General features: G+C 46.5%; 1 protein-coding gene across 3 annotated transcripts in view; it reads left to right on the top strand.

The window, feature by feature from the left end:
- Window positions 1–22796, top strand: part of NCK2 (NCK adaptor protein 2) — a 119128-nt gene that overhangs the window by 62378 nt on the left and 33954 nt on the right. For 2 of the 3 annotated variants that reach the window (XM_040224215.1, XM_040224217.1), the window contains exon 2: window positions 4260–4440. The gene's annotated coding sequence lies outside the window, so the exon portion shown is untranslated. Of the gene's footprint in view, window positions 1–1955; window positions 2082–4259; window positions 4441–22796 lie in introns of those variants that run through there. The other variant, XM_040224216.1, reaches the window with a different exon arrangement.

The following is a 22796-nucleotide window of genomic DNA, read 5'->3' as shown; positions in this document are numbered from 1 at the left end:
CTCCCCCAAAGTCCCCTCCCATCCAGGCTACCACATAACACTGAGCAGAGTTTCCTGTACTCTACAGTAAGTAAGTCCTTGTTAGTTTTCTATTTTAAATACAGCAGTGTGTTCATTTCCATCCCAAACTCCCTACCTATCCGTTCCCCCCATCCCTCCCTCCAGCAACTATAAGTTCATTCTCTAAGTCTGAATCACAGGATGTTGAATATAATTCCCTGTGTTATACAGTAGGGCCTTGTTGTTTATCCATCCTATAGATAATAGCTTATATCTGCTAACCCCAACATCCCCATCCACCCCCATCCTACCCCTTGGGAACCACAAGTTTGTTCTCAGATTAAGGTGGCGTGTGTGGTCATGGACTTGCGTCTTAGAAACTATGATACTGTCCTTCCCTGATTTGAGAGGCAGAAGCCGGGCTCCCATCGTGGCAGACACTCCAGACTGATGGCGGTGACAGATGACCTTTGCCCAGGTCTGGAGGTTCTGGCCCTTTAGTGGTGATCCATGTGGGGAGAAAGAGTCCAGTGGGGCTCTGCAGTCAGGCGGGACTGGATTTGAATCCTGGATCTGGGCCTGAGGGTCTGGCGGTTTGGTTCCTGAGCTGACAATGAGGTGTGTCTCCTGGGCTGCCGTGAGGGTGGGTGAGGCTTTGGTGAAGGTGGAGCCACCGACACAGTGTCCCTAGGACCCGTCCAGTTGCTTCTCTGCTTCTGTGGGTTGGGAGGTGGAGTGCTGGTCTTCATGGGGAGCCTTTAGGGGATTCACATCATCTGGGCAGTAGGCAGGACTGCATGTCCATCCTGCCCAAAGACGGGGGGCTCCAGCCTTTGGCCTCAATGGAAGGTCATGAGCCTCTCATTAATCCTGAAGACTCTACTGCAGGGAAGTGTCAGTGATGGACACCAGCCCTGAATGGCCACGTCCACTGAGGTTCGGAGGAAACCGCCCAGGTGGCCCAGAAAAGCAGCCAGGGCAGGCTCCGTGGGGCACCCGGAGTTCAGGTGGGGCTGGGACAGCTGGTTCGGGTGTCTGGAGGCCAGGCCCGTGGGGACAGGCAGGGCTGCTGGTTGGCAGACACCTGACCTGAGCACCGTTGCTGGAGTCCTGGTTGAATACCCTCCCGAGACTGGGGAGAACCCCAGGTTGGGCCCAGGCTTTTCAAAACACAGTTGAGAAAAAGAAAACCTCAGTATTGCAGAGAATTCAGATAGTCCTTTGGTTTTGCCGTGATAGAATGATCGGGGTCCAGATCATTGTGGAGAAAGGGGTACATTTAGTATTTGTGTTAATTTCCTTCTACTCTGTCCTCATCTCTTTAATTCCTATGGGGAGATGCAAGTGGTGCTTGTGGGGAAATGCCTTTAAAGACAAGCATGTACTGTCCCCTGCTGCCTGAGCAGGCTGTGAAATGTCCTCCAGTGACCACCTTGGCCCCAGTGACCTTGAACTTGGCAATGTTGCCACTCAGAGGTGGTTTTCTACAAAGTGTATGCTTTCCTGGTGGATTCTATCACAGATTATACTGAAGACCTGATCTGAAGTGCTTGACCTTAACAGAGGCTTTGAATAGTCCACGTTAAACGTGGCAGTGGGTGGACTTCATGGAAACCCAGCAAGGGAGCAGCTTGGTCTCTGTGTTCACTTCTGAGGAAGGTGTGTGGTTCGTGCACTGACGCTTGGTCAGTGAGATGCTTTTCTTGAAGAAAACACCACCCCTCCATCTCACACACTCAGATCTCAGGTGACCAGGCCGTCTTTGTTGTGGTTCAGCTGCGTCTGACTCTGCGACCCCATGGACTGCAGCACTGCAGGCTCCTGCACTGTCTTCCGGAGTTGGCTCAAATCCATGTCCATTGAGTCAGTGATGCCATCCAACCGTCTTATCCTCTGCTGCCCCCTTCTCCTCCTGCCCTCAGCGGGGCTCTGGTTCAAACCCCGTCATTGGCTCAGATCCTGGGCATCCCCCTGGATGGCCACAGCGAGTGTCAGAGGACAAGACTTCCAGACTCAGGCCGTGGCGCTGGTGAACTGGGAGGGAACATAAATTCTCTGGCACCAGGCTTGCTGCTGGTGTGGTAGGTTCAGCTTTGGAGGCTTGCGTTCCTCACTCCAAACCTGCTAAGGAGAATCTCTGCCTCTCTGAGAACATTAAGTCCTGTGGCAAAGTGAATATTAGTATCTATCCCAGGAGGTTATTGGGAAGATTAAATCACACACACATATTCATACACTTTGAGAGCACCGTGCACACTGGGGGCAACTCAGACAGCCCCCCAGATGCCCAAGGGCCTTGACTTGAGCTCTGACTCCAGGCACATTCCCTTTTCAATGAAAATTTTAAAGCTGCAACTTATGTCCAGAAGAACCCCTGAAAATACAGAGTTGGTGTTTGCAGACACTGCTGTGTTTAGCCAGTGGGTTTCTCCAGTAAGTGGCATGTGTCAGGCCCACAGTAAGAAATCAGAATCCTGGGTCAGGACTGGAGTCCAGATAGCAAAGCAATCTGTTTTCTGTCTTGTTTCTGAAAACACTCAGCAAAGAGAAGGCCGCCATCCTGGTGCGCGTCTAAGATCTCGTCCAGGTCTCGTATCCCTGGTGTGTCTGGGCCAGGGAGAAGCCTAGCACCTTTCCCTTGGGTTAAATCATACATTAAAACAAAACAAAAATCATTCAAGCCCTTAAAATAATGCCAGAGAATCATAAGGGGAATTCATTTTTTAATCAACATTTATGAACTTGCCTTATAACATTTTTATGAACGCCTTCCCTGAATTATCCTTTTCTATTTGACTAAAATAGAACTCGACTCTTCTATGGGATGTTTAATAATGTTGTGAGTCATCATCATGGTTTGATGAATTAATAGATCTAGTACAAGTGAATGGTCAGGACAGATCCCTTCAGGGTTTGAAGCATAATTAAAGATGCCAGTGAACCCCCTTGGAGTCCACGGTGCTTCAGGGTCCCCTCAAAGGAGAAATCAGGACTGAAAATAGGTACCCAAATGTGGGAGCCATGAGGCCAAGTCCCACGGCCGGGAGGGAGGGGGTTGCGGGTCCCCTCTGTAGGCTCCTCCTCTGTAATTTCAGGATGCTGTCTTCAGATTCCTGTAGCGATATTTTCTTTTTAAAAAAATTTATTGGAGTCTAGCTGATGTACAGGCACCCCACTCCAGTACTCTTGCCTGGAAAATCCCATGGACGGAGGAGCCTGGTGGGCTGCAGTCCATTGGGTCGCTAAAAGTCGGACACGACTGAGTGACTTCACTTTCACTTTTCACTTTCATGCATTGGAGAAGGAAATGGCAACCCACTCCATTGTTCTTGCCTGGAGAATCCCAGGGACAGGGAGCCTGGTGGGCTGCCAGCTGTGGGGTCGCACAGAGTCGGACATGACTGAAGCGACTTAGCAGCAGCAGCAGCAGCTGGTGTACAATGTTGTGTTAGTTTCTGTTGTGCAGCAAAGTGACTCAGTCATGCATACGACATATACATACAGTATAGCCTCTCTTTTTCAGATTCTTTTCCCATATATGTCATTAGAGTATTGAGTAGAGTTCCTTGTGCTATACAGTAGGTCCTTGTTAGCTATCTATTTTATATATAGTAGTGAGAGAGAGAGAGTGTGTGTTCATCCCGATAAGGACGAAGCTGTGGGTCTGGCGGGGCCTTTCTCAGTGAATGGTCCACGCAGGAGATGAAATCTCTACGTGATACCCATGCTCTGCAATTCTTCTCCCTAATTAGGCTCCCAGATGGGCTTTTTGAATTTCCACTTGGCAGCTGCTCTTTTGTTTTCAGCAAGCTTGGAGGGCGTGGGCAGCGGTGTTGTGGGGAGGGGGCTGGAAGAGATCTGGGAGCTTGGGTCCCTCGGCTATCACCCAGGGGGTCCCCACCTACCCTCTGCCTCCACGTTGACCCAGGGTCTGGAAAGTAGAGCAGGGCAAATAAGGTTTTGTTTGGGTCGAGGTCAGTAAATAGAAAGCACATTTTTTCCTGGGGTCAATTAAAAATATTTGGAGAAGGAAATGGCAACCCACTCCAGTATTCTTGCCTGAGAAATCCCGTGGACAGAGGAGCCTGGCAGGCTACAGTCCATGGGGTCTCAAGAAGTTGGACACAACGGAGTGACTGAACAACAACAAGTGAAAGTATTGGTTTCAGGCAAACAAATAACCAGTTATTTCTCAAGCAGTAACTTAAAATCCAACAAGCAAGCTGCCCTGATAAACCGTGTTTTCTGTCTCTTTTCAGATTTCCTACGTTCCTTTTCTTTGAGCAACTTCCTGGATCGCCACTCTCTGCTGAGATTTGAATTAGATAGGAGAATTTGGAGAACTCCAGCAGCTTGGTGACTTCAGGTGCAGTCAGCTGAGGAACTCACCCTTTGGGGAGCTCTGCGTTGTGTGTCACCTCTCGTAACTGGGTGCCGAAGGTGAGTGTGGCTTTCCACCTGAGACAGGCAGGAGGAGTGACTGCTTTCACCTTAGATGCCCATGTTGCACTGGCAGTACGCTTTATGTTAATAAAACGGCAGTAAATGTAGCTCTGATTTGTTGAGTCTTGTAAAATATAAGTTGCCAAGGGATGTGGTTCAGAAATTAGACTCACTGCTCCTGCTTTGGTGCATGGTGGCAGCAAGTAAGCTGGGAGGCAGGACCGTGGGTGCCTCCAACCTGTGAGATGCGCTGTGCCTGAGCTCCTGGCTGGACAGGGCGTCTTGTGTCTATCGGAGATGGGCCTTCTCTGTGTCATGTGGGTTGGGTGTCCGGAATGTGTAGGAGCTCTCTTCATCCTCGCTTGGATGCTGGGAAGATAAGATTGCATCAAAACATCAAATGGATAAGGATTTCGAGGGAGGGTTTATGTGTTCCTATGAGAAATCTTCTCCTGTGTTAAAATCATATTTGTGACACAGCATATGGCTTGAGATTCAGGGCTTCTGGAATAACAGGCACTGGACAAAAGAATGTCTCTACAATAGGCATTTCTCAGCCCTAACATGATTTTGGACCATTTGATTTAGATGATACAAGATGCTGGCTGGCAGTCAGTTCCTCTGGGGTCCTGGCTCTGACTGGACAATAAAGTGCTTTATGAGAAGGTCCAATTCACCTTCACAGTGTTGTCTCCTAAGTGCAGGTTTGTTGTTGCTCACTCACTCAGTCGTGTCCAACTGTTTGCAACCCTGTGGACTGCAGCACACCAGGCTTCCCTGTCTTTCACCATCTCCCGGAATTTACTTAACTCAGGTCCATTGAGTTGGTGATACCATCCAACATCTCATCCTTTGTCACCCTCTTCTTTTTCCTTCCATCTTTCTCAGCATCAGAGTCTTTTCCAGTGAGTTGGCTTTTCTCATCAGGCCAAAATATTGGAGTTTAAGCTTCAGCATCAGTCCTTCCAGTGAATATTCAGAATTGATTTTCTTTAGGCTTGACTGGGCTTCCCTGGTGGCTTACATGGTAAAGAATCTGCCTGCAATGCAGGAGACCTGGGTTCAGTCCTTGGGTCGGGAAGATCCCCTGGTGGAGGACGTGGCAACCCCTTCCAGTTGAACATAACTGAAGTGAATAAGCACAGCACAGAATTGACTGCTTTGATCTCCTTGCTGTCCAAGGGGCTCTCAAGAGTCTTCTCCAGCACCACAATTTGAAAGCATCAGTTCTGCAGTGCTCAGCCTTCCCTGTGGTCCAATGCTCACATCCATACATGACTACTGGGAAAACCATAGCTTTGACAGTACAGACCTTTGTCAGCAAACTGATGTCTCTGCTTTTTAACACACTGTCTAGGTTTGTGGAGGAATAACACCCAATTTATGAACTTTCCTTTCAAATCTTAGTTTGCTTCTATTATTCACAAATTCCTTTATACTATTCTTTTTTATAAAAAAAATTTTGTTTTACATTAGAGAATATAATTGATTTGCAATGATGTGTTTCAGGTGTACAGCAAAGTGATTCAGTCTTTTATAAATACACACATACACTTTTTCAAATTCTTTTCCTTTTTAGGTTATTACAGAATATTGAGTAAAGTTCCCTGTGCTATACAGTAGGTCCTTGTTAATTATCTATTTTTTTATATTAAGTAGTATATATATGTCACCCCCAAACTCCTCTAATTTGTTTCTCCCCCTGACCTTTCCTCTTTGGTAATCATAAATTTGGCTTTAAACTATTCTTGAACCCGTGACTTTAGACTACAAAATCTCTTGGTTTGAGTGTTTTTTATATTTCTTCAGTTCAGTTCAGTTCAGTCGCTCAGTCGTGTCCGACTCTTTGCAACCCCATGAATCGCAACACGCCAGGCCTCCCTGTCCATCACCAACTCCCAGAGTTTACTCAGACTCATGTCCATCGAGTCAGTGATGCCATCCAGCCATCTCATCCTCTGTCGGCCCCTTCTCCTCCTGCCCCCAATCCCTCCCAGCATCACAGTCTTTTCCAATGAGTCAGTTCTTCACATGAGGTGGCCAAAGTACTGGAGTTTCAGCTTTAGCATCATTCCTTCCAAAGAAATCCCAGGATTGATCTCCTTCAGAATGGACTGGTTGGCTCTCCTTGCAGTCCAAGGGACTCTCAAGAGTCTTCTCCAACACCACAGTTATATTTCTTACTTTAACATAAATTAGAATTTTCTTTCATTTGGTCTAAAACTGCTCTTTGTAAATCAGGTTTTTCTCCTCAACCCCCTTCTTGTTTTTGAACCACCTGGATTTCAGTTATGTTCCCCTTTGATGTGTGGCCAGCAGAAGGGCATGGAGTCAATATGTCGTGTTTCTTAGAGTAAGAAGGTGAATTCTGCTTTACTATTTCCTTGGAGCAAGCGACACTCTCCCACCTGTTTGGGGAAGAGGCGGGACATCCATTGTGATTTCCAGGTCAGGTCCTGATTTGGAATTGAGAACCTGGAGCTCATCTCAGCAGCTGATCCAAGCCCTCCTCCTTTCTGTGTCCCCTTAAGTGACCCCAAGACTCCCTTTTCCCCACAAGACATTGGTGGCTCTCTCTGGCTTCACGTCCTCCTGGGCAGTGAACAGCCACTCCCAGGTTTCTCTTCCAGACCTTATGTGAGTGGATGCCATTGGGTGTTTCATGTCCAATCCTGGGAGATTTCCTTTTCATAAAAAAACCTTACCTATGACCGCTCACTTTTTTAAATAGTCGTTGAAGGGAAACCTCTTAAAACTTGTTCATTTGTAAGTATAGTCATATATCAATCGGTTTGTTAGATTTCATGCGAATATAAGCTAGAAATTAGTGTAAATCCTTGAAAATGGTCAACAGAATTCATTAGTGATTCATCAGTAATGGAGTCTTGATGTGACTTCTTTAGAAGCTTGGTCATAGGTGACATTAGCAGACTCTAAGTGACTGTCAGGGTCCTCTTCCAGAAGGTCATAAGTCGGGGAAAATCACAGGCTTAATTGAGGAAGTGTTGATATGTTCTGCATAAGTGCCCAGCGAGAGTCTGTTATCATCACGCAAACAAGAGGTGATGCCCGGTGGACAGTTAATATGCAGATTATCATGGAAAGATACTTACAAAAATATTTGTATGCATGTAATTTTAAATAGACTTTTAATTTTATGACAGACACAGCAAAACTCTGATTTTCTTATTAAGAATTGCTTTTGTGGTTTTGAAAACTGTCCAGTGGGAAAATCAGTAGATCTGTCCTTTCACGTAATAAATATTGACTGTGAGCACAGCTGGATTCTAGGCTACCGTTCCCTGCTGTGACTGTTTTAGCAGCTACAAAAATAGATGGAATACAGTTGTTCCAGAGTCTTTTTCTCGTGGCCTTGTGGGATGGGGTATGACCTTGACAGCTCGCTTTCCGGATGACCGCTATGTCAGGTTCTTGGAGCAAGTCTCGAGTGCCCGAGGCAGGGAAACGTAGTGAATTTTAAAGAAGGGGACTTGGAGCAGGGGCATCGTGGGTCTTAAGGCACAGGGCTGCTGCTGCTGCTGCTGATTAGGTGCTAAGTCATGCTGGACTGTAACCCCATGGACTGTAGCCTGCCAGGCTTCTCTGTCCATGGGCTTCTCCAGGCAAGAATATTGGAGTGGGTTGCCATTTCCTGCTCCTGGGGGGTCTTCTGACTCAAGGATCAAGCCCACTTGCATGGCAGGCAAATTCTTTACCCTTGAGCCACCTGGGAAGCCCATGGTAATCAGTCTGCACATCATTTAAGCAGTAACAGGTGGGGACTGGCATATGCTGTTGGGTCAGTGGTCTTTGATGTGCCTACGGGAAAGGTGACGGTTTGGTCAGCCTGTCACTTGCCTTGCCCTGGAGAGAAAGAAAACAGTGCCAGCCTGGTGAGGTGCTAAGTGAGGAGTCAGCCTTGGAAACATTTCCACATTACTGGGCACCCCAAGTTGGTGCCGTCTCAGCTAGCCTTCCCTGGGGCTGGACTGAGGGGAGTAGTCTTGAGGGAAGTCAGCTGCATCTCTGGGTGACCTGAGGGAGCCCCCGAGCCCCCTGTATCCAGGGCCTGTAGTCCCTGCGCTGTATTCTTTTCTCCTCGGACCATCTCTCCCACTTTGAAATTAAGGAGCCAGGTCCTGAGAACTCCCTGGCCTTGACTTTGCCTGATTTGAGGGGAGTGGAGATCATGGGAGGAGCATGGAGACAAACCCCTTCCATTTCCACTGGAACTTAACAATGTAGAGTCTGCCTTTAATTATTCCCTGGATAACTCAGCATTGACAGTGACTCACTATTGTTGGAGGCTGGCTGGTGTTTCCTGGAGATGGAGGATGTCAGTAGTTCGTATGCTGTGCTGAAGATTGTTTGAAAATCTACTTGAGGACTTTTTCAGGAGAGCAGTCTAATGGGTGGAAGGATGTGGGTGTTATGCGGGAAGACGGTGCGTAGATGACAAGACGTATGGGTACAGAAAGATAATCCAGACTGGATTTCATGCTGTGGCAGTTGCTGATGTGAATACCCGAGGTGTAAATGTTAGCATAGGCATCATTGTACTGACCTTTTCTGTTATCTTTTTAGTCTTTATTTCATTTATTTTTTCTCTGATTACTATCCTTCCTTCTACTAACTATGGGCTTCACTTGGTCTTCTTTTTCTGGTTCCTTGAGCTGTAAAGTTTTCTTTATTTGGATCTTGGTTCTTTTTAATGTGGGTTTTTATCACTCTGAACTTCCCTGCTAGAACTACTTTTAATGCATCCCGTTAGTTTTGGTCTATTGTGTTTCCATTTTAATTTGTCTCAAGATTTTTTTTTATTGAAATAGACTTGATTTACAATGTTATATTATTTTCACATGTACAACATCGTGATCAATGTTTTTTATGCATTGGAAAGTGAAAGTGAAAGTTGCTCAGTCTGTCCAACTCTTTGCAAGCCCCACGGACTATACAGTCCATGGAATATTCCAGGCCAGAATATTGGAGTGGGTAACCATTCCCTTCTCCAGGGGAATCTTCCCAATCCAGGGATCGAACCCAGGTCTCCCTCATTGCAGGCAGATTCTTTACCAGCTGAGCCCCAAGGGAAGCCCAAGAATGCTAGAGTGGGTAGCCTATCCCTTCTCCAGAGGATCTTCCCGACCTAGGAATCAAACCAGGGTCCCCTGCATGGCAGGGAAATTCTTTACCAACTGAGCTATCAGGGGAGCCCTTTATACATTGTACTCCATTTAAAATCATTACAAAATAATGGCTATATTTTCTTGTGCTATAAAATACATCCTTGTTGCTTATTCATGGTAGTTTGTGTCTCTTAATGTCTCATATATTTTTTTATTTCTTCTTTGACCCATTGGTTGTTCAGTAACATGCTATTTAATTTTCTTTGTTGTTGTTGTTGTTGTTTTTATTTTATTATTATTTTTATTTTTATATTTTACTTTACAATACTGTTTTGGTTTGCCATACATCAACATGAATCCGCCATGGGTGTACACGTGTTCCCAATTCTGAACCCCCCTCCGACCTCCCTCCCCATACCATCCCCTGGGTCATCCCAGCGCCAAACATCCTGTATCCTGCATCGAACCTAGACTGGCGATTCGTTTCTTGTATGATATTATACATGTTTCAATGCCATTCTCCCAAATCATCCCACCTTCTCCCTCTCCCACAGAGTCCAAAAGACTGTTCTATACATCTATGTCTCTTTTGCTGTCTAGCATACAGGGTTATCGTTACCATCTTTCTAAATTCCATATATGGGAATACCAGACCACCTGACCTGCCTCTTGAGAAATCTATATGCAGGTCAAGAAGCAGCAGTTAGAACTGGACATGAAACAACAGACTGGTTCCAAATAGGAAAAGGAGTAAGTCAAGGCTGTATATTGTCACCCTGCTTGTTTAACTTCTATGCAGAGTACATCATGAGAAACGCTGGACTGGAAGAAACACAAGCTGGAATCAAGATTGCTGGGAGAAATATCAACAACCTCAGATATGCAGATGATATCACCCTTATGACAGAAAGTGAAGAGGAACTAAAAAGCCTCTTGATGAAAGTGAAAGTGGAAAGTGAAAAAGTTGGCCTAAAGCTCAACATTCAGAAAACGAAGATCATGGCATCTGGTCCCATCACTTCATGGGAAATAGATGGGGAAACAGTGGAAACAGTGTCAGACTTCATTCTTTTGGGCTCAAAAATCGCTGTAGATGGTGATTGCAGCCGTGAAATTAAAAGACGCTTACTCCTTGGAAGAAAAGTTATGACCAACCTAGATAGCATATTCAAAAGCAGAGACATTAGTTTGCTGACTAAAGTCCGTCTAGTCAAGGCTATGGTTTTTCCTGTGGTCATGTATGGATGTGAGAGTTGGACTGTGAAGAAGGCTGAGTGCCAAAGAATTGATGTGTTTGAACTGTGGTGTTGGAGAAGACTCTTGAGAGTCCCTTGGACTGCAAGGAGATCCAACGAGTCCATTCTGAAGGAGATGAGCCCTGGGATTTCTTTGGAAGGAATGATGCTGAAGCTGAAACTCCAGTACTTTGGCCACCTCATGCGAAGAGTTGACTCATTGGAAAAGACTCTGATGCTGGGAGGGATTGGGGGCAGGAGGAGAAGGGAACGACAGAGGATGAGATGGCTGGATGGCATCACTGACTCGATGGACATGAGTCTGAGTGAACTCTGGGAGTTGGTGATGGACAGGGAGGCCTGGCGTGCTGCGATTCATGGGGTCGCAAAGAGTCGGACACGACTGAGCGACTGAACTGACTGATACCGTATTGGTGTTTTTCTTTGTGGCTTACTTCACTCTGTATAATCGGCTCCAGTTTCATCCACCTCATTAGAACTGATTCAAATGTATTCTTTTGAATGGCTGAGTAATACTCCATTGTGTATATGTACCACAGCTTTCTTATCCATTTGTCTGCTGATGGACATCTAGGTTGCTTCCATGTCCTGGCTATTATAATCAGTGCTGCGATGAACATTGGGGTACACGTGTCTCTTTCAGTTCTGGTTTCCTTGGTGTGTATGCCCAGCAGCGGGATTGCTGGGTCATAAGGCAGTTCTAGTTCCAGTTTTTTAAGGAATCTCCACACTGTTCTCCATAGTGGCTGTACTAGTTTGCATTCCCACCAACAGTGTAAGAAGGTTCCCTTTTCTCCACACGCTCTCCTTGAATTTTCCAATTTTCTTTTTACAACTGATTATTGTGATGGGAAGAGATGTAATTTCATTGTTAATTTCATTAACACTTGTTTCTGGCCTAACATATGATACTGTGTATCCTGGAGAACGTTCCGTGTGGGCTTCATAACAATGTGTGTCCTGCCTGCCCCTGTTGGAGGAAACGCTCTGTCATTGTCAACTCCATCTCATCTAGTGTGTAGTTTAGGTGCAAATTTTCTTATTGATTTTCTGTCCGGATGATCTATCCATTGTTGAAAGTGGTATGTTGAAGTGCCCTCCTATTACGGTATTGTTGTCTATTTCTCCCTTTAGGTCTGCTAATATTTGCTTGAAATATTTGTTGTTGTTCAGTCACTAAGTCATGTCCAGCTCTTGTGACCCCATGGACTGTAGCACTCCAAGCTTCTCTGTCCTTCACTATCTGCCAGAGTCTGCTCAGATTCATGTCCATTGAGTCAGTGATGCCATCTAAGAGTCTCATTCTCCGTTGCCTCCTTCTCCTGTTGCCCTCAATCTTTCCCAGCATCAGAGTCTTTTGCAATGAGTTGACTCTTGGAAATAGGGGCTGAAGTATTGGAGCTTCAGCTTCAGCATCAGTCTTTTCAATGAATATTCAAGGTTGGTTTCCTTTAGGACTGACTGGTTTGATCTCCTTGCAGTCCAAGGGACTCTCAAGAATCTTCTCTAGCACCACAATTTGAAAGCATCAGGGGTTACTCAGTGTCTAGGGTTGGCTGTAGCTTTTGATGTTCTAGTAGATGTACTGGCTAGAGCTGCAGTAATTGGTTTAAATAATTGCCTGGTAAGTACTGAATGTTGCTTAAAAAAAAACATTATTGTAGTATTGATTCTACCACAGTTAACCTACTTGTGAATCAGTGGAGGCAGATGTAAGGTACCAGGCAGTTACCAGGGGCTTGACTCACGCTTGGCCCCTCCAGGACACTATCTGTGCTGAAATACAGGTCTTATTACCCACTATTGCGTAGGCAGAGACAGTGAGCGAAGATGGTTCCCAGGGTCTCAGAGTGGAACTCACACAGCAGCGTTCTGCCCTGCCCGTGGTCCACTGCTTCCAAGCTGGTATTCCTTCTGCTTCCTTCCACATCCCACAGAAGTGTCACGGCGGAGACTGGTATCGGAGTGCCTTCTTAAACCAGGGACCCCTCACCACTCTGAGAGATGAAACAACTTGGCCACAACCCAGAGCTCATAGGACAAAGTGGGCTGTGCACCCACATCTTTCTGACCCAAAGCCTTTCATTCCTGCTCGACAGTGAATTTTATTTATTTTCCCTTGCAAAATCTCCAACAAAGGTTGATTTGGAAACCAGTCCCTTTGGAATCTCAAGAAATGCATAAAGGAAGCCTTTGGAAGGGGTTGAGGGTGGGAGCCAAGACCTGAATCCCGCAGAGGCTTCGTTCCTCCCAAGACCCCAGGGCCAGCTCAGTAGTCTTCGGACCTGCACTTGTGTCCATCTCAGGTGTCACTGTGTGTTTGTGGCTCCCAGTTGACCATCTGACCTCTGAGAGCAGTCATTTGTGGCGGCAGAGAGACCTCCTATCCTTCCTATGTGTGTAATCATCCCATGTGTCCCTGCATTTTCCATAGTACCTGTGTCAAGAGCCAAGCCACAGAGAATCAAGATTGATCGTTTCTTTGTGCAGCCATGACATCATCCATTTCTGCTGGTTGAGGCAATGGTCAAAGCTTAGGCTAGCGTTTCCCTTTTCTGTCACAGCCAGCATGCCCCTTCAGTGCGACTTGCTCGAAGGCTGGACACAGATTGTTGCTGTTCAGTCTCTAAATCATATCCGACTCTTTGCAGCTTCATGGACTGCATCTTGCCAGGCTTCTCTGTCTTCCACCGTCTCCCGGAGTTTGCTCAGACTCACATCCGTGGAGTCAGTGATGCCATCCAACCATCTTATCCTCTGCTGCCCCCTTCTCCTCCTGCCCTCCATCTTTCTCACCATCAGGGTCGTTTCCAGTGAGTCAGCTCTTCACATCAAAGGTGGCCAAATTAAAAACACAAAAAGCAAACCCTTACCCCTGCCACCCCCATTCTTTTCCTTAGGAAAGATTATAGAAATGAATTCATAGCTTTCCAGTCATGTCTTCACTACTCTCTGAATTGTACCTTATAGTTTGCAAATGAATTTTCATATAAATTCTAAGATCAGGTGATGTGGCTCTCTCCTCCCATTTTATAAAAGGAGGAAAAGAGCCTGAAGAGTTCGCTTTATTTGCCAGGACAGCCCAGCAGATGGTGACGCTTGACTCAGGGCTGCATGGGGGCTATGGGGGTGCTGACCACACACACGCTGTCTTGGTCTCAGCGTCCCTGGACCATGTGTGTACAATTCTAAGAAACAGGCCACCCCAGCCACTTGGAGCTTTAAATAGAGCACTGCTGCACTTGAGGTTCCAAAATTAGGAGAGGTGAAGAGTTTTTCTTGGCATCCTTCCTCCAGAAAAGCAAAAACATATTCATCCTGTGTCTGTGTGTGTTGCTGAGTAGTGGTGTCAGCTTTTCAAAAGCAAGTTCAGTTCAGTTCAGTTCAGTCGCTCAGTCGTGTCCGACTCTTTGCGACCCCATGAATCGCAGCACGCCAGGCCTCCCTGTCCATCACCAACTCCCGGAGTTCACTCAGACTCACGTCCATCGAGTCCGTGATGCCATCCAGCCGTCTCATCCTGGGTCGTCCCCTTCTCCTCCTGCCCCCAATCCCTCCCAGCATCTGAGTCTTTTCCAGTGAGTCAACTCTTCACATGAGGTGGCCAAAGTACTGGAGCTTCAGCTTCAGCATCATTCCTTCCAAAGAAATCCCAGGGCTCATCTCCTTCAGAATGGACTGGTTGGATCTCCTTGCAGTCCAAGGGACTCTCAAGAGTCTTCTCCAACACCACAGTTCAAAAGCATCAATTCTTCGGCGCTCAGCCTTCTTCACAGTCCAACTCTCACATCCATACATGACCACAGGAAAAACCATAGCCTTGACCTTAGTCAGCAAAGTAATGTCTCTGCTTTTGAATATGCTATCTAGGTTGGTCATAACTTTCCTTCCAAGGAGTAAGTGTCTTTTAATTTCATGGCTGCAGTTACCATCTACAGTGATTTTGGAGCCCAAAAAAATAAAGTCTGACACTGTTTCTACTGTTTCCCCATCTATTTCCCATGAAGTGATGGGACCAGATGCCATGATCTTCGTTTTCTGAATGTTGAGCTTTAAGACAACTTTTCACTCTCCACTTTCACTTTCATCAAGAGGCTTTTTAGTTCCTCTTCACTTTGTGCCATAAGGGTGGTGTCATCTGCATATCTGAGGTTATTGATATTTCTTCCGGTAATCTTGATTCCAGCTTGTGTTTCTTCCAGTGCAGCGTTTCTCATGATGTACTCTGCATAGAAGTTAAATAAGCAGGGTGACAATATACAGCCTTGACGTACTCCTTTTCCTATTTGGAACCAGTCTGTTGTTCCATGTCCAGTTCTAACTGTTGTTTTCTGACCTGCATACAGATTTCTCAAGAGGCAGGTCAGGTGGTCTGGTATTCCCATCTCTTTCAGAATTTTCCATAGTTTATTGTGATCCACACAAAGGCTTTGGCATAGTCAATAAAGCAGAAATAGATGTTTTTCTGGAACTCTCTTGCTAGACCTCAAATGGGTAAGTCTTTTGGAGGTCATGGGTGTGTTTATTACCGTGTTCTGGGGATCAAGGGTGTATGCATATGTTCAAACTCATCCATCTATACACATTTAATACGTGTCACTTCTAAGTGTACGTCAGTAAAGCTGAGAAACACTGAACTGCCATGGCAGGATGAGAATTCCTGTATGGACCCACTGCAGTGTGTGCCAGTCTGGAGGTTTTTTTTTTTTTTTTTCCTACACTTTTTCTGAAGTGTAGAAAACCGCAATGGGCAGCCTGGTGGTCCAGGAACACAGTTGGTGGGTCACTGGTGGCTCTGGGGGCCCTACCTTCTCCTGTTGCTGACTTGTCTCAGTGCAGAGTGGAAAAGCACCTTGAGTTTTAGGTTTCTGCTGATCAGAATCGACTTTGCTGTTGGCTGTTATGGAATGGAAACTGTTTGATTCCAAGATTTTGAGACGGTTATAAAATCATATTGAGTGGTATGGTATGAATCGAATGAGGAACTGGTATGAAAAGTATGAATAAAGGGTATGAGTAACTGAGACCATGAAAGATCAATTTAAGGGGAGTGGTTTTTGGTGTTGTGTTAACGAGCAACACAGTAGCAGAAGCAATTTTGAATGGAGGCCAGTAGCCCTCAGTAATTGCTGAGGGGGGTGACCATGTCTATCTGCTGGTCCCCCACTGGGGGCCACCCCTGCATCTCACTGTGAAATGACATCTGCCTTCTGAGCCTCTCGGGGTCGACTTTGACTGACAGTCACGTTGACACATGAATTGATGGAGTTGGTGGAGGCTCTCTGGCCTGCCCTGGCTCTCCCACCTGTGTGCAGACCTCCCCAGGCACAAGTGGGCAGGCCATGGTCAGGGGCAGCCCAGGGCAGCCCCCAGCTCACCGGGGGAAGTGGAATGCTTCATCCACAGGGGGCGTTTCTGTAGAATGCTGCTTTCTTTCTGGCACCCCCCACACCCCCAACCCCGCCGTCCAGGACTCGGGGAATGAGTGGGAAATGCAGGGAATCTGAGGACCAGCCCCCTCCGGCCCCCAGACAGCCTCGCTTTGGTTGGAGGGATTGGGCACGAAGAGCCTGTGCTCTTAACCTGAGTTCTTACAGTAGATTTTGTGACGCGTACAGAGACAGCAGTGTGCCAACAAAGGTCTAGGTAGTCAAAGCTAATGGTTTTTCCAGGGGTCGTGTACAGATGTGAGGGTTGGGCCATAGAGAAAGCTGAGTGCTGAAGAACTGACACTTTTGAACTGTGATTCTGAAGAAGACTCTTGAGAGTCCCTTGGTCAGCAAGGAGATCAAACCAGTCAGTCCTACAGGAAATCAACCCTGAATATTCATTGGAAGGACTGATGCTAAACTCCAATACTTTAGTCACCTGACAGGAGGAGCTGACTCTTTGGAAAAGACCCTGATGCTGGGAAAGATTGAGGGCAGGAGGAAAAGGGGACGACAGAGGATGAGATGGTTGGATGGCATCACCAACTCAGTGGACATAAGTGACTGTCACGTCTGACTCTTTGCAACCCCATGACTTAATTACTAAACAATAACAGCAACAAGCAACTCAGTGTCAAAATTACATATAACCCAGGAAAAACAGGGACCAAAGATCAAAATGGATATTTGGTACCCACCCCCAGGTGTGGTGGGCTTTTCTGGTGGCTCAGATAGTAAAGAATGGTCTGCCATTGCAGGAGACTCGGGTTCAGTCCCTGGGTCGGGAAGATCCCCTGGAGAAGGGAATGACTACCTACTCCAGTTTTCTTGCCTGGAAAATGCTATGGACAGAGGAGCCTGGCTAGCTTCAGTCCACGGGGTTGCAAAGAGACAGACACGGCAGAGCGACTGACACTTGCACTTTTTCAAAGCCCCTCTTTAACTGTCAGAAGCAGGGTTGCTCTGGACCGAGCACAGTTTCTGTGCTGCGGATGAGGCGTGGAGATGCCTCCTGGTACTGTGTCAGCATCCAGCTTTCCATCCAACCCCACATCATCTTCCCAGGCAGAACTGCCTTCCTCCTGTCCTGGCACAGTAGGAGGATCTCCACTGCCTCCCAGCCTCCCCTGAGGCTCATATCATCGATCTGGCCCATTTCTGTCCATCTAGTGATAAAAGGCATCCCCCTGTGGTCTTGGATCTTGGATGCAGTGAGCTTTTCTGAGCTGATTCATCATCTGTGCTGTGTCCTTCTGAACAATGAATGACTTTGTCTCCACTTGCTTTCAATTGAGTTGTTGTTCTGTCGCTTCTTGAACTGCAGGACTCTTTATATATTCTGGGAACCGGTCCTTTGTCATTATATGTACTGGTTTCTTTACAGGTATCCTATTTTTTGAATATTTTTTTGATGTGGGCCATTCTTTGAAGTCTTTATTGAATTTGCTACGATATTGCTTCTGTTTTATGTTTTGGTTTTTTGGCCTCAGAGGCATGTGGGAATCTTAGTTCCCCAACGAGGGATCAAACCTGTACCCCCTGCATTAGAAAGTGAAGTCTTAACCACTGGACCATCAAGGAAGTCCCAATTTCATCATATTTTTTCCTATTTCTTTATTTTTAATTAGAAGATAATTGCTTTACAACATTGTGTTGCTTTCTGCCACACAGGAGTGTGAGTCAGCCATAGGAATGCGCTTATCCCCTCCCTCTTGAGCCTCTGTCCGCCTCCATCCGCATCCCAGCCCTATAGACTGTCACTGGGTGGAGCTCCCTGTACCGCACAGCACATTCCCCCTGGTGTCTGTTTCACACGTGGTGGTGTATACGTTTCCCTGCTACTCTTTCCGTTCGTCCCACCCTCTCCCTCCCCAACTGTGTCCACAAGTCTGTTCTCTGTCTGTGTCTCCCTTGCTGCCCTGCAAATGGGCTCATCAGTGCCATCTTCCTAGAGTCCATATACATGGGTTAATATACGATTTTTTTATCTTTCTGACTTATTTCACTCTGTATAATAGGCTCTCGGTTCATCTGCTTCATTAAAATTGACTCAAATGCGTTCCTTTTTATACCTAATATTCCATTGTATATATGCATACCACTACTTCTTTATCCATTCATCTGTTGATGGACATCAGGCTGCTTCCTTGTCCTAGCTATTGTAAACAGTGCTTCAGTGAACATTGAGGTACATGTGTCTTTTTTCAATTATGATTTCCTCAGGGTATGTGCCCCGTAGTGGGATTGCTGGGTCGGATGGTAATTTTATTCCTAGTTTTTTTTAGGGAATCTCCTCCAATCTACATCCAGTGGCTGTATCAATTTGCATTCCCACCAACAGTGCAAGAGGGTTCCCTTTTCTCCACACCCTCTCCAGCGTTTATTTGTAGATCTTTTTGATGATGGCCATTTTGACCAGAACAAAGTGATAGCCTCATTGTAGTTTTGATTTGCTTCTCTCTAATAATGAATGATGTTGAGCATCTTTTCAAGTGTTCATTAGCCATCTGTAGGTCTTCTTTGGAGAAATATCTGTTTAGATCATCTGCCCACTTTTTGATTGGGTTGTTTGTTTTTCTGGTATTGAGCTGCATGAGCTGCTTATATATTTTGGAGACTAATTCTTTGTCAGTTGTTTCATTTGCTATCATTTTCTCCCATTCTGAGGGCAGCCTTTTCACCTTGTTTATAGTTTCTTTTGCTGTGCAAAAGCTTTTAAGTTTAATTAGGTCTCATTTGTTTATTTTTGTTATAATTTCCATTACTCTAGGAGGTGGGTCATAGAGGATCTTGCTGTGATTTATGTCAGAGAGTGTTCTATGTTTTCCTTCAAGAGTCTTATAGTTTCTGGCCTTACATTTAGGTCTTTAATCCATTTTGAGTTTCTCTTTGTGTATGGTGTCAGGAAGTATTCTAATTTCATTCTTTTATACGTAGCTGTCCAGTTTTCACAGAGAAGGCAATGGCACCCCACTCCAGTACTCTTGCCTGGGAAATCCCATGGACAGAGGAGCCTGGTGGGCTGTAGTCCGTGGGGTTGCTAAGAGTTGGACACGGCTGAATGACTTCCCTTTCACTTTTTACTTTCATGCATTGGAGAAGGAAATGGCAACCCACTCCAGTGTTCTTGCCTGGAGAATCCCAGGGATGGGGGAGCCTGGTGGGCTGCCATCTATGGGGTCGCACAGAGTCGGACACGACTGAAGTGACTTAGCAACAGCAGTCCAGTTTTCCCAGCACCACTTATTGAAGAGGCTATCTTTGCCCCATTGTACATTCTTGCCTCCTTTGCCAAAGATAAGGTGGTATCCATAGGTGTGTGGGTTTATCCCTGGGCTTTCTATCTTCTTCCGTTGGTCTATATTTCTGTTTTTGTGCCAGTACCATACTGTCTGTATGTTACATACTGATGACTGTAACTTTGTAGTATCGTCTGAATCAGGAAGGTTGATTCTTCCAGCTCCATTCTTCCTTCTCAAGATTGCTTTGGCTGTTCAGGATCTTTTGTGTTTCCATACAAATTGCCAGTTTCATCATATTTTGATCTGGGAGGATTCAGTTCAGTTCAGTTTAGTCGCTCAGTCGTGTCCAACTCTTTGCGACCCCGTGAATCTCAGCACGCCAGGCCTCTCTGTCCATCACCAACTCCCAGAGTTCACTCAGACTCACGTCCATCGAGTCAGTGATGCCATCCAGCCATCTCATCCTCTGTCATCCCCTTCTCCTCCTGCCCCCAATCCCTCCCAGCATCAGAGTCTTTTCCAATGAGTCAACTCTTCGCATGAGGTGGCCAAAGTACTGGAGTTTCAGCTTTAGCATCATTCCTTCCAAAGAAATCCCAGGGCTCATCTCCTTCAGAATGGACTGGTTGGATCTCCTTGCAGTCCAAGGGACTCTCAAGAGTCTTATCCAACACCACAGTTCAAACGCATCAATTCTTCAGCGCTCAGCTTTCTTCATTCACAGTCCACCTCTCACATCCATACATGACCACAGGAAAAATCATAGCCTTGACTAGACGGACCTTAGTTGGCAAAATAATGTCACTGCTTTTCAATATGCTATCTAGATTGGTCATAACTTTTCTTCCAAGGAGTAAGTGTCTTTTAATTTCATGGCTGCAGTTACCATCTACAGTGATTTTGGAGCCCCCAAAAGAATGAAGTCTGACACTGTTTCCACTGTTTCCCCATCTATTTCCCATGAAGTGATGGGACTGGATGCCATAATCTTCGTTTTCTGAATGTTGAGCTTTAAGCCAACTTTTTCACTCTCCACTTTCACTTTCATCAAGAGGCTTTTTAGTTCCTCTTCACTTTGTGCCATAAGGGTGGTGTCATCTGCATATCTGAGGTTATTGATATTTCTCCTGGCAATCTTGATTCCAGCTTGTGCTTCTTCCAGCCCAATGTTTCTCATGATGTACTGCAGCAAAGCGCAGCCACTGCTCCTTACCTTGGACGAGGGGTATCTCCTCACCGCTGCCCCTCCCGACCTTGAACGTGGAATATCTCCTCTAGGCCCTCCGGCGCCCGCGCAGCCACCCCTGGGAGGATTGGTAATTCCCATTAGAGAATCAAGATTTATTTGAAGTAGAATGATCTTTTACTGTGCCAGCTATGCATACCACTATTTATACACTTTAATGCTTTCCTATAAAAGGGAGCCTTATATTCTTACAGCTCTGCTGGAAGGATTATGTGTATGCTTTGTGTTGCTTCAGTGTTCAACATCCTGTTTTTAAATTTGGGAACTCTTAAAGCTAAATGCAAAGTTTTCTAATCATTTTATTGACAGGCGCATCTCCAGGTCTGAGACAGTGCCTCCTCGGGAGTTTAATGAGCTTTGCTACACTTTCATCTTTCCTTTTCTCTTGCTGCCCTCATCAGTTGTCAGAAAAAGTTAGAATTTTGCGCTTTGTTATTGATCTGTATTTCATGAATATTTATGTATATTCTGTGTACTTTTCCCCTTTTACTCAATCAAAGTAGCTGAATGACACAAAATTTTAATTGAAATTATTCCATGGCTTCCTTCATGAATGAAGAGCCCTTATTATGTAGAATAACAATGACGGTATCAAAGGTGAGTGTGAAAGTATGTGTTAGTCATTCAGTTGTGTCTGACTCTCTGCAACCCCATGGATTGTGTAGTCCACCAGGCTCCTCTGTCCATGGGATTTCCCAGGCAAGAATACTGGAGTGGGTTGTCATCCCCTTCTCCAGGGGATCTTCCCTACGCAGGGATCAGACCTGGGTCTCCTGCGTTGCAGGCAGATTCTTCACCACCAAGCCACCAGGGAAGTCCCTATCTAAGGTGAGATTGTTTTAAATAGAGTTCCTTAATTGTGAACCCAGCTGCGCATCAGGACTTGAGCACAGGAAACAGCATCTCAGTGTCTTGTGTCCATGAGAGGTCTGGTGGTGGAGGCCACACAGCTGCTGGCAAAGAGCACCACATGCTCGCTGGGTACCCAGGCTCGGGCCCTTCTAAGTGCTCAGTTTATGAGGAAACACAGTCCTTGTTTGCGAGGAATCTTATTCAGCGAAAAAACAGACAGTAAAAATGTACGTGAGGTCCCAGTAAGTGCCAGGGAGAGAGGAAGCAGAGCAGGAAAATGTGTGTGTGTTGGGGGGAGTAGCTGTGGATGCAGCGGTTCTTTCAGATGAGGAGGGCAGAGACTTGGTTTCATCAGGGGGCGCTGTGAATTTGGGAAAGGAAGAGAGGGGCAGGGGAGGCAAGAGGCGCAGGGAGCGTGAGCCCGGAGAAAGAGCTGGCCTCAGATTGTGTTCTTCTGTGATGGGAAGGCGCGAGGCTTGAACGGAGGAGATACAACCTACCATCCCTCCGTTTAGGAGCATCTCAGGCCACTGCCGGGGAGGCAGCCCGTGAGGCAGCCCGTGAGGGCAGAGACTGACCAGTGGGGGAGAAAAAACTGTGTGGTCTGGGCCCAGGGGGGGCTGGCTTGGAGCTGGGCAGTGGAGGGTCCGACGGAGGTAAGATTTGAGAACTATTTTGAAGGTGAACTGACGAGTTTGCTGATGAAATGAATGGGGCAAGAGACGTGCCAAGATTTTTGCCTTGTGGGCACCTGGACGGATGCTCATCTTATGCTCATGGACTCGGAGGAGGCCTGAGGAGACAGAGAGGGTGGATTTTGTGGTCACTCTTTGATTGGTTTTCTTTTGCTGTGGTTTGGTGTAAATGGTGAAGAGTTCTGTTTGGGTGAGTTGGAGAACAGTTGGAGTGTCTCAGAGGTGGGGGAGGAGTCCGCGTGTGGGGGAACACGTGGAGCGTTCAGGTGGAGGTGTCTCAGAGGTGGGGGAGGAGTCCACGTCTGGGGGGGCAGGGCTGGAGGCCACACTTGGGAGCAGCTTGTTTAGAGGGGGCAAAAGGATGGAGTTGAGGACCCCAGACAGCCTAGGTCAGAAGCACGAGGAGGGGAGGAAGTGAAGCAGGGCTGGGTGCTCCAGGGAATGGAGCGGAGGGCAGCCCTTCAGTGGCTAATGGACGATGTCTGCTGTCAGCAGGCAGGAAAGACA

The sequence above is a fragment of the Oryx dammah genome, unplaced genomic scaffold, assembly GCF_014754425.2.
Source record: "Oryx dammah isolate SB20612 unplaced genomic scaffold, SCBI_Odam_1.1 HiC_scaffold_25, whole genome shotgun sequence".
NCBI classification, from domain to species: Eukaryota; Metazoa; Chordata; class Mammalia; order Artiodactyla; family Bovidae; genus Oryx; species Oryx dammah.
Note: the sequence above shows the minus strand (reverse complement) of the source record. Positions and strands in the feature narration are given on the sequence as shown.